Source organism: Martes martes (genome assembly GCF_963455335.1).
Source record: "Martes martes genome assembly, chromosome: 4".
In the NCBI taxonomy this organism is placed as follows: domain Eukaryota; kingdom Metazoa; phylum Chordata; class Mammalia; order Carnivora; family Mustelidae; genus Martes; species Martes martes.
The window spans coordinates 1,015,268-1,027,788 of record NC_137891.1 but is presented as its reverse complement, the minus strand read 5'-3'; positions in this window follow the sequence as shown (position 1 = coordinate 1,027,788).

Sequence of the window (12,521 nt, the reverse complement as noted above, 5' to 3'; positions counted from 1 at the left end):
CCACAGTATGCATGTTCCTGTTGGTTCACATCCCTTGCCAAGCCTCGATAGTGTAACTCGGCTGAAATGTGATCCGCCCCAAGTAGGTGTGATGTGTCTCTGTGTTTCTGATTTGTATTTGTCTGCTCGGTGGTGCTGTTGAACACCTTTTCATGTGCATGTTGCCATTTTGCCTCACCTTTTTTTTTTTTTTAATTTTTTAAAAGATTTTGTTTATTTGACAGACAGAGATCACAAGTAGGCAGAGAGGCAGGTAGAGAGAGAGGAGGAAGCAGGCTCCCTGCTGAGCAGAGAGCCCGATGCGGGGCTCGATCCCAGAACCCCGGAATCATGACCTGAGCCGAAGGCAAAAGCTTAACCCACTGAACCACCCAGGTGCCCCTTTGCCTCACCTTTTGTGATGTGTTTTTACGTCTTTTGCCCATTTTTAAATTGGGTGGGTTTTTTTTTTCTTTTAAGATTTTATTTATTTGATGGAGAGCTCAAGTAGTGGGAGCAGCGGGCAGAGGGAAAGGAAGAAGCAGGCTTCCTGCTGAGCAGGGAGGCTGATGCGGGCCTGGATCCCAGGACCCTGGGACCATGACCGAGCTGAAAGCAGATGCGTAACTGAGCCACCCAGGAGCCCCATCGTCGTCTTATTACTGATTCAGAAGAGCCTTTCCTATTTCGTAGATGAAAGTCTCTTTCCAAATATGTATTATGAATACTTTTAGTCTTTGGCTTACCCTTTCATTTCCTTTGCGGGGGGAGGGGTAGTGGGAGAGGGAGAGAATCTCTTCATTTTCTTAATGGTATCTTTTGAAGATCACATTTAAAAACATTTTTCACTAGTTCACAAAAATTTGTCTAGTTTATGCTTCTCGAGTTCTATCTAGGTTTTTAAAAAGCTATTTTCCAGTTGTTATTGCTAGTGTGTAGAAACACATTTGATTTTGGCCTGTTGACCTTGTATCCTGCAACCTGCATGGATTCACTTACTAGTTCCACTAATATTTAGAATTTTAGATTCTTTTTGTTGTTGTTCCTTTAAGATTGATTTAGAGAATGTAAGTGGGGGGGAGAGGCAGAGTGAGAGAGACAATTTTTCTTTAAACAGATTTTTATTTGTGAGAGAGCTCAAGCAGGCGAGGAACAGGGACAGGGAGAGGCAGATTCCCTATTGAGCAGGGAGCTGTACGCAGGGCTTGATCCCAGGATCCTGGGACCATATCCTGAGCCACAGACAGACACTTAACCAACTGAGCCCTCCAGGGGCCCCTGGAGAGAGAAAATCTTAAGCAGACTCCTTGCTGAGTGTAGAGCCTGATTCAGGGCTCAAGACCCTGAAGTCATGACCTGAGCAGAAATTAAGAGTCAGACGCTTAACAGACTGAGCCATCCAGGCGCCCCTGTATTACTAGATTCTTAAGCATTTCCTAGGCAGATAAAGAATTTTACTTCTAATTTCTGATTTATATGGAATTGGTCTACCCATGGGGCGCCTGGGTGGCTCAGTGGGTTGAGCCTCTGCCTTCAGCCCGGGTCATGGTCTCAAGGTCCTGGGATCGAGCCCCAAATCGGGCTCCTTGCTCGGTGGGGAGCCTGCTTCTCCTTCTCTCTCTGCCTGCCTCTCTACCTGCTTGTGATCTCTTTCTCTTCAAATAAATAAAATCTTTAAAAAAAAAAATAAAAAGAATTGGTCTACCCATATCCTTTTCTGAAGTTGTTTGTGTAATAATAATAGTTCTTCTTTTTATTTTTTTTTAAGATTTTATTTATTTATTTGACAGAGAGATCACAAGCAGGCAGAGAGGCAGGCAGAGGGAGAGGGGGAAGCAGGCTCCCCGCTGAGCAGAGAACCTGATGCGGGGCTCGATCCCAGGACCCTGGGGTCATGACCTGAGCCAAAGGCAGAGGCTTTAACCCACTAAGCCACCCAGGCAACCCCCTTATTTTTATTTCTAAATTATTTTTATTAACATATAATGTATTTGCCCCAGGGGTACAGGTCTGTGAATCGTCAGGCTTACACATTTCACAGCACTCACCATAGCACATACCCTCCCCAATGTCCACCACCCAGCCACTCCATCCCTCTCCCACACCCCCCAGAGAACCTCAGTTTGTTTCTTGAGATTAAGAGTTTCTTATGGTTTGTCTCCCTCCCAATCCCATCTTGTTTCATTTTTTCTTTCCCTGCCCAATGACCCCCCACCCTGGCTCTCAAATTCCTCATACCAGGGAGATCATATGATAATTGTCTTTCTATGATTGACTTATTTCACTCAGCATGATACCCTCTAGTTCCATCCACATCATCACAAATGGCAAGATTTCATTTTTTGATGGCTGCATAGTATTCCATTGTGTGTATATATATACATCTTTATCCATACATCTGTTGATGGACATCTAGATTCTTCCCATAGTTTGGCTATTCTGGACGTTGCTGCTAGAAATATTGGGGTGCACGTGCCCCTTTGGAGCACTACATTTGTATCTTTAGGGTAAATACCCAGTAGTGCGATTGCTGGGTCACAGGATAACTCTATTTTCAACTTTTTGAGGAATCACCATGCTGTTTTCCAGAGGGGCTGCACCAGCTTGCAATTAGTATTTCTTCTTTATTTTTTAAAAAAGATTTTATATATTTATTTGACAGAGATCACAAGTAGGCAGAGAGGCAGGCAGAGAGATGGGGGGAAGCAAGCTCCCTTGGTGAGCAGAGAGCCTGATGCGGGGCTCGATCCCAGGACCCCGGGATCATGATCTGAGCTAAAGGCAGAGGCTTTAACCCACTGAGCCACCCAGGCGCCCCTTACATTATGTTTTAATTAGTTATATATATAGATAGATAGATAGTTATATATATATAATATAATATATTATATATAATATATATAATATAATATAATATATAATATATAATATAATTTATATATATTAATTAGTTATATATATATATTACTGCTTTTTTTTAAAGATTTTATTTATTTGGCAGACAGAGATCACAAGTAGGCAGAGAGGCAGGCAGAGAGAAGGGGGGGAAGCAGGCTCCCCGCTGAGCAGAGAGCCCGATGCGGGGCTCGATCCCAGGACCCTGAGATCATGACCTGAGCCGAAGGCAGAGGCTTTAACCCACTGAGCCACCCAGGTGCCCTAATTAGTTATATTTTAAATAAATTTCCTTCTTCCTGGTGTTGGTGATCTATGTCTTCCTTCTCTCTTTGGTCAATCTAGCCAGAGATTTACCGATGTTATTGATGCTTTTAAGGAAGTAGCTTTCATTTTCCTTGATTTTGTTCTATTTGTCTATTTTCTGTTTCACTGAAGCAGAATCATTTTATTTCTTTCCTTCCACTTTGAGCTAACTTCCCCTTTCCTTTTCTAGCTTATTCAAGTGGAAGCTTATATCACTAGTTTTAGAACATTTTTCTTTTCTCATATAAATACTTAAAAGCTAACATTTTTCCTTGTGGTACTGCATTAGCTGAATTCCACAAATTTTGATATGTTGTTTTCATAATCATTCAGGAAAAGGTATTTTCTGATTGATTGATTTATTTATTTATTTATTTATTTATTTATTTATTTCCTTCCTTCCTTCCTCCTTTGTTTCTTTCTTTCAGACAGAGGGCATGCGGTGGTGGGGGGCCAGGGAGGGAGAGAGAATCTTAGCAGGCTCCACACCCAACACAGAGCTCATTGGGAGGTTTGATCTTGTGACTCTGAGATCATGACCTGAGCCAAAACCAAGAGTCAGACACTTAAACTTTGAGCCACCCCAGTTACCCCTGACAGTGTTTTCTGATTTCTTGTGATTTTTTTCATTGACTGTGACTTATGTAGAAGCCTATTCGATTTCCAAATAGTTGGGGCATTTTTCAAATACATTTTTATTACTGATTTCTCAATTAGTTCCATTATGTAATCAGACAACATATGCTGTATGTTAACACTTTCAAATTCAGGACCTGTTTTATGGGCCGAGTGATGGCTTATCTTTGTGAATGTTCCACGTGCCCTTGGAAAGCATTTGTGTTATACCGTTATTTGGGTGTGAGCACTCGATACGTGGCACTTAGGTCACATTACTGATGGGCTTGTTGAAGTTTCCTCTGTCTTTCCTGATTTCCTTTCTACTTTTTGTCACTGAGAAACGAGTGTTGAACTCACTAATTATAACTGTGGATTTGTATTTTTCTCCTTTAACGTTGTCAACTTTTATGTGTTTTGCAGCCCTGGTTTTGGGTACATAAACATTTAAAATTGCTGGTTTTCTTGTGTCCCTGTGTTTATCTCTGGTATTTTTTCAAGCCCGAGATCCTCTGTGTCTGAGAGGTGATGCCTGTGTCTCGAGGCTTGATTAGTGCTTCCAGGGCACGATGGTTCTTTGTCCTTTAACCCGTGTATGTGAGCGTATTTAAAGTGTGTTTCTTGGAGACAGCTTGTTGTTGGGTGTCACTTTTTCATCCAGTATGACAGGTAGTGTTTTCACTTAGTCTCAACTTTGTTTGCTTTCAATATTGATATGGCTGATTTTATTTATTAAAATATTTTATTTACTTATTGGGCAGAGAGAGAGAGCAGAAGCAGAGGGAGAGGGAGAAGCAGGCTCCCCACTGCGCAGAGGCTGACACAGGGCTCGATCCCAGGACCCTGGGATCATGGCCTGAGCTGAAGGCAGAGGCTTAGCCCGCTGAGCCCCCAGGCGCTGACTTTAGGACCCCCACCCTGCTGCTCTCTGTTGGTCAGCGGCTCTTTGTCCCCATTTTCCTGACTTCTTCTGGGTTGAGTAGTTTTGGTACTTCACTTCATCTCCGTGTTCCTATGAGCTGTACCTATGTGTTTACTTTGTTGCTCTCTGTTTTACACTGTGTGTGCGTCCGGGTCTCCTCTCACATACATTGTAAGAACCCTGCGGTGCTCTTTCCTGTCCCCTGCCCGTCCTTTCCGTGTCCTTTGTTGTACGTTTTACTGTTAAATATGTTCTAATGAACATACCGTAATTACTTTTACTTTACACAGTAATCTTTTTTTTTTTAAAGACTTTATTTTACCTGAGAGGGAGAGTGCGTGCTTGCGTCAGTGGGGGAGGGGCAGAAGGAGAAGCAGGCTCCCCGCTGAGCAGGGAGCTGGACATAAGCCTCCAACCCAGGACCCTGAGACAGCCAACCGACTGAGCCACCAGGCGCCCCTATTTTAATGAAATTTTAACATTAGAAGAAAGAGGCTTTTACGTTTACTCACACATTTACAATTTCTGGCCCAAGCTTACATTTTGTTTCCTGCAACCTGACTACTGTGCTCTATCATTTCTTTTACTGCGGGTGCCCCAAGGCAAGTCTCAGCTCTGGTCTGCTGAAAACATCTGTGTTTTGTCTTCAGTTTTGAAGGGTACTTTGGCTGGATATGAAGTTTTAGGGTGACGGGTTTTCTTTCTTCACCTTGAAGATGTCCTTCCATTGCCCTACTACTTCCGATGAACATCTGCAGTCAGCTCTGGCTTTGTTGCTTGTTCCTATCTTTTTCTCCTCTAGGTGCTTCTAAGATCTCATCAGTGGCTTTCAGCCATTTGGTTATGATGTGCATTGGTATGTTTTTGTTTTCATCCCAGTCGGGGTTTATTGGCTTTGCTATTGGCTTTGGATTTATTATTTTCATCAAATTTAGAATCTTTTCCATTACGGCTCTTTCTCTCTCTTTTTAAGATTTAATTTTTAAGTAACCTGTCCCCCCAACGTGGGGCTCGAACTCGCAGTCCCGAGATTAAGCTTCGCATGCTCCTGCTCCTCCAAATGAGCCCGTCTGGCTACCACACTTTCTGAATGGTGGCGGGAGCTGGTGGCACAGGGGCCGAGTCTTGCCCTGCCTTGGGGTGTGGGGAGTGCCCTGGTGTGCAGTGTGTGGTGGACGCGTGCTGTGGAACAAGTCGCTGGGGCAGTAGCAGGAGAGGGAGGCTGGGTGGAGCACAGTCCCCGGTGAGGCAAGAGGGCTCAGGGCTGGGTGTCCACACACCCCAGGGGTATAGGGACATCTGGTCAGGGCTTGGGCTAAGAGGTCTCCCACGGCACTGGACTGCTGGGATCCCAGTTGCTCCCCATGCCCCTGTCCCCTCACCAAGGGAATGAGCCAAAGCCACGTGCCTGAGCATGTGCCTTCATGGTTAAGGTCTTCCTGTCCATGAACCAGGTTCACTGGACTTCCCATGAGGGGTCTGCGCACCCTCCTAGCTCTTCCTGGGATGGCGCTGTTCCCCTAGGTCATCCCTCTTGGGGTCTCCCACTCAGTCTTTAGGAGGGGTTCACGTAGGGGGCTAGGTCTCCCCAGCTCCCCAACCTTTGACAAATACCAGGACAGCCACGGTTGTGCCCCATGCAGAGGGAGCCAGGTGGAGGCCGCAGGAGCAAAAAGAACGGCCCTGGGTGTGGTTCAGCATCATCTGGAGACTTTTAACAGCCCCTGGGGTAGCCCTACTGGAGCACAGGCTGATTTAATTAATTCAGGCATCTTCCAGGGTCATGTTTTTATTCTTGAACTTTTTGAGATAAGTATAGACTTATATCCACGTGTAAGGTGTAACACAGAGGGTTTGTGTGTTCTGTTTGCCCCGCCTACGCCAAAGGCAGCATCTTGAAGACCATAGTACAACATTACAACCAGGAGATGGACACTGATACCAGGATACCAAAAGATTTGCTCACCAGAAGATCTCTCCCTACCCTTTTATGGCCATACTCACTTCCCTTCTGCCTAAAACCCCTCCTTCTCAGCTAGCAACCATTAATGTTTTCTCTGCTTCTATAATTTTGTCACATTAACAAAGTTATATCAATGGAATCATGCAGTATTGTGGACTTGATCTGCTGGGGCCAGATCTCCAGCTTCCGGGGGTATCAAGTCTGGTGGTAGGTACTAGCATAAACACAGACCTACAGACCACTGGAATACAGTAAAGCCCAGGGATAAACTGTTCTGTATACAGTCAGATGACTTCTACCAGTGGTGCCAAGAACATTCAGTGGGGAAAGGACGGTCTTGTCGAGAGATGGTGCTGGGGAAACTGGACACCCACGTTGGAGGGAAGGGATGTTGGGTGCTCACCTAACACCGCATGTAAAAACTATATAAAAACTAACTGCAAGTGAACCAAAGGCGTACACTTAGTAGTTAAAGCCACAGAACTCCCAGGGGAAAATGCAGGGGAGAACCCTCACGACACTGGATCTGGAGATGATGTCTTGGGTGTGACACCAAATGCACAGGCAACAAAAGCAAACGTCACTTCATCAAGATGAAAAACTTGTGCAGCAAGGACACTGTCAACAGATAAAAAGGCCACCCACAGAACGGGAGGAGGAGACTTGAAAACCACTGACCTCGTAGGAGACTAGCGTCCAGAACACACGAAGGACCCCTAAACCCGCGACGACGACGGATTCTGGCTGCGCGTCTGCGCCCGCAGCCCAGAGGAGCGAAGCAGAAAGGTCTCGGCGAGGGGAGCCGCACCCTCGCTGGCCAGGCAGGTCGGAGCTGGCGACCGGGCGGCCCGGGGAGGTGGTCCCACGGGGGCAGCGTTTTCTTTCCGCGGCCGCCGCCGTGCGGGACGTCGGGCTCTGCGTGCGGGTCCTTCCGGGCGGTGCGCGTCGGGGTCGCTCCGCTTGCGGCCTCTCGCGGACTCCCCTGCGCGGGCGAGAGGTTCGGGTTTGATGACGCCGAACCTGGTGATCTGAGCGTCTTGAGGCCGCAGTAAGGAACCTACGCGGGCCCCACGGTGACCCGCGCTTCTCTGCTCTCTGGGAGTCTCCGGATTCGGCCTCCGCGTGTGCGCCGCGCTCCGCCCTGACCCGATCCCGGGCGCCTCCCCGCCGGCTCCGGAGTCCCGAACCCTCGGAGCAGCCCTTGCCTTTGCCCCGCGCTGCGCGGGTGCGGTTGACCGTGCAGACCCTGCCTGTCGGTGCAGCGCGCCCTCCGTCCCCGCCCCGCATCTCCACGGGCGCTTGACTCATCCTCGGATCGAGCTGCACGACTTCCCGCCTTGGTTTTCAAGGTCGGTCCTTTGAGGCCCTTCGCGTTCCCGCAGCCGGTGCACAGTCCGCCTGGACGTGCCTGCGGTGGTTCCGCGCGCGGAGGCGTTGGTTCTAGAGCCCTGGGGACGGCGGGAGCGTGACACCCGCGACACCCGCACACGGTTGTCGCTCGCTTGACTTGAGCCGTCAGGTTTGCTTTGCGCCGTTTGTACCTTCGGGCGTGGAGGCTCGCGCGTCCCTCCTTGCGTCCCTCCTTCCGCAGCTGCTGGTTCCCTCCCACAGCTGCAGGCGGTTCATGGAATTGTGCCGCCAGGCAGTGTCCGGTCCCTACTGTCCGGGCGGACAGCTCAGCCCCGCACGTCCACCCTCCGGCTTCCGACGCCCGTCGCCCGTGGGAGCCGCCTGTGCTGCTGACGGAGCGGATGCGGGTCGCAGGTTGCCAGGACCCCTTCCTCGGGGGCAGTTAGTTCGGTCTCGGAACACAGGGAAACACTTCACTTTCTAGATTTTCTTTTTCTTTCTTTCTTTCTTTCTTTCTTTTTTTTTTTTTTTATTTGACAGAGATCACAAGCAGGCAGAGAGGCAGGCGGAGAGAGAGGAGGAAGCAGGCTCCCTGCTGAGCAGAGAGCCTGATGTGGGGCTCGATCCCAGGACCCTGGGATCATGACCTGAGCCTAAAGGAGAGCTTTGACCCACGGAGCCCCCCAGGCGCCCTAGATTACCGGTTTTCTAGACAAGGCTTCCACCCAGGAGCAGCCGGAGGAAGAGGGGCCCGGAGCTCCCGGATGCTCTGAGCGCCCCGCTCCCCCTCCCGGGGGTCACCAGCCTACAGGCTCTGCAGACCTGCTCCTTTCTGCTGTTCGCGGAGCGAGCCCCGTTAGGTGGGCGTGATGATGAGGTCCTGCGCCCTGGGTGATGGAGTCTCCATCCAGCCCCCTCCCCTCCTGCGGGGGGCGGGGGGACCAAAAGTTCCATCCCTCTGGTTGCCCCTGTCCTGTGGTTCAAAGGGCCTTTTCCAGTCACTGCATTAGCAGAAGCCCGGAGAGGGCTCCTTGGGACACAAGACGCTGGGGTGGTTCAGGAAGTGCCACGGGCTCCAGTTTTGTGCCAGGAACTAGGGATTCCTTACACCACACTAAGTGTTTGACTTTTTGTGGTTGTTACTTTTAAAATTTTTATTTCACTTTCCCAGTATTCATTGCTAGTAGCAACGTAAGGGATTTTCATGTTCTTTGACCTCACTTAATTCACTCATCAGCTCAAAATCTTAGGATTTTCCTGGAAACAGTCATGTCATCTTTGGAAAGTAAGTTTCACGTCCTTCTCCATCATCTTGAGGGCTGGAGTTTTCTTCCTCTCTCGCATTGGCTTGGACCTTCAAGAAGCTGAGGGGAGCCGGGAGTGGTCAGCCTTGCCTTACTCGGGATCTGAGAGGGACGGTGTTCAGTACTTGTTAAACATGAGACTGGCTGCAGGTCTGGTCCGGTGGAGGAGGCTCTCCTGAGTTCCTTGTTAAGAGTTTTCATTGGAATTGGATGCCGAATTTTAACAAATGCCTTTTCTGCTTCTGTTGAGGTAATCCTATGATTTGATTGGGTTTTCTCATTCATTCTGTGTTTTTAAGGGGGGGCAGGGACAGAGGGAGAGAGAGAATCTTAAAGGAGCCCCCGACATGGGGCTCGATCTCACGACCCTGAGATCATGACCTGAGCCAAAACCAGGAGTCGGACACCTAACCGACCTGGCCCCCGGGCGTCCCTCCTCATCCTGTCAAAGTGGGTGATTGTGTTGCCTCCTTTTCAAATGATTTAGGAACAGTTGGGGAAGCCATTTTGAATAAAGCTGATGCCTGGCTCTTGAAAACATAAAGAAAATCCAGCCGAAAGGTCATACTCAGGAACACATTTAACAATCAGACGTAAACACCCGTGAGTGTCAAAAGGAAAAACTGAATGAATGATTGTCACAACATTCAGAGGAGGTAGCTGCTGGGAGGAGGGGGGCGAGCGAGGCAGACGCGCGTGGAGAGGGTCCTGCGGTCTCCAGGCGGCGACTGGGCGAGCGCGGCCCACGAGGGCGTCGCTCCCGAGCGCGCCGATGTTCTCGGGCACCTTCCAGCCCCGAGTCCCTGCCTCCAGCGCACGGAGGTCAAACCGACTTTGCATTCTTGGATGACTCCACTTGGTCATGACCTAGAGTTCTCTGTACGTGTTGCTGTATCAGGCTTACTGACGTTTTGTTAGGAACGTGTGTGTCCGGGGCGCCTGGGTGGCTCCGTCCGTTAAGCCTCCGACTCTAGATTTCGGCTCAGGTCATGATCTCGGGGTCGTGGGATTGACCGCCCCTCGCCCCCAGGCTCCGTGCTCAGTGGGGAGCCTGCTCAAGACTCTCTGTGCCCCTGCCCTGCTCCTGCTTGTTCTCTTTCTCTCAAATAAATAAACAAGCAGGGGGAGTGGGAGGGGGAAGCAGGCCTCCCGCTGAGCAGGGAGCCCAATGCGGGGACCGATCCCAGGACCCCGAGATCATGACCTGAGCCGAAGGCAGATGCTTAACCGACTGAGCCCCCCAGGCGCCCCATAAATAAATCTTTAAGAACATAACGTCTGTGTGCTGAAGAGAGAGACGGTCCTGCACTTTTCCGTAACGTCTGTCAGGTTTTGGCGTCCGGGCTTCGCAGGCCGCCAGGAGGCGAGCGGGTGGCGGTGGCCCGTCCGCCAGTCTCTCGGGGGCTTCGGACGAGGGCGCTGCTTCTTCTTAAGGGTTCGGCGGACTTGGCCCGTGAGCCGGCCGGGGCTGTTCTTTTCTCTGGGGGAAGAGTGTTTCTTTCTCTTTTCTCAGTTTCACATGTGCTTTTAAGGGAATTTATGCATTTCACCCAGTCGCTGACCTCGGTGGACCTTTGCCGGGCGGGGCCCTTCACGATGCCGTTGGTGTGTGGGATCTGGAGTGAGGTCTCGTTCTTTCATCCCCGGGATGGGGAACTACGCACCTTCCTCCCGCTGGTTTGTCTCTTCTCGGGCCATCTTGGGGACCAGCCTCTCCTGGATCTCGGGGCACTTGTGCTGCCTGGGAAGGGCACAGGAGCCCCTGGCGGCGGGAGGCGTGGCGGCTCTGAGCAGACCTGGGGGCGAAGCTGGAGCTGAGCAGACCCTGGCCGCCCAGTGCAGGGGAGGGGTGGCTTAGTGCCCAGCCCCGGGAAGGATGCCCATGGTTCTGGGGGAAGGCTGCGACAGGTCCTCGTCCACGGGGGAAGTGCAGGAGGACGTCTCTGCATGCGGTGCCCTGGGCACGGGCTTCTGGGCCCGTGTCGTGCGGAGGAACCCAGGTTGCCTCGGTGGGCTCTTAGCCCCCACTTCTGCAGGTCCGTGGGCACAGCGGAGCTGCCGGCTTCCAGCCCTCAGTAGCCGCTCTCAGCTGCCCTTTGTGCCCCACCGTGCCTTGCTCTCGGGAATGTCCGGGTCCGGGCGTATGGGAGGTAAAGCTCAGTCGCCCCAGCTGTCCCGTTTTCTGCAGTGATGCCGGCCCCTCCCCACCCTCAGCCGCGCCTTCTGCTCTGGAGCAGACCCTGCAGAAGCAGTCGTGAGCCCCGTGTTTCCCGACTCCCCTGGTCTACCGAGCAGGTGCTGCTCGGGTCAGGCGGGGCCTCGGGACTGCAGCCTCGCTCACTCGTCGTCTCCCCAGATCAGCTGCTTCTCTGCACCTGCCTTTCCCCAGAGCCGCCCCAGCCCCACCGTCCCCCGTCTCCCCATGGACGTGCCCCAGGTGAGCGCCCAGCGCCCAGCGCCTCCATGGGGAGGGGCTCCTGATGGTGGCCTCAGAGATCGGCGGCTGCCTGCCTGCGGCTCTCGTCTGTGGAGCTGGGGGAAGGCGACCGTTTACATTAAGACCGTGGTACGTGGGGGCTTCTGACTCCTGATCACAGCTCGGGTGGTGATCTCGGGGTCGTGGGATTGAGCCCCACGTCGGGCTCCCCGCTCAGCATGGACTCTGCTTGAGGACCTCTCCCTCACACTCTCTGCCCCTCTCCCTCACTCTCTCTGCCCCTCTCCCTCACTCTCTCTGCCCCTCTCTCTCACTCTCTCTGCCCCTCTCCCTGCTTTCTCACTCTCTCTAAAATAAATAAGTAAATCTTAAAAAAAAAAAAAGACCGTGGTAGATGTCCTAGAGAACCGCTCTCCTCCGCGCTAGGCTGGCAAGAGCGGCTGCAGCTCGGTCCTGGAGGTGCATTTTATGTGTTTCTCCCCCACTCTGGGGGCTAGAAGTCCCGCGTCAGGTCTCTGCCCGCTTTCGCCCTGCGGAGAACCACTTCCTGGCTTGTGGATTGTGGCCCGAGGGAGAGGGAGTGAACAGCGAGCTCTGGGGTGTCTCCTCTTACGAGGACGCTAACCCTGTGGGATCAGGGACGTACCCTAAGGATCACTTCCTTAGAGGCCTCACCCTCGACTACAGCCATCCCGGGGGTGAGGGGTTCCACGTGTGAGTTTGGGGGGGACGCACACAGCCCGTCACAGG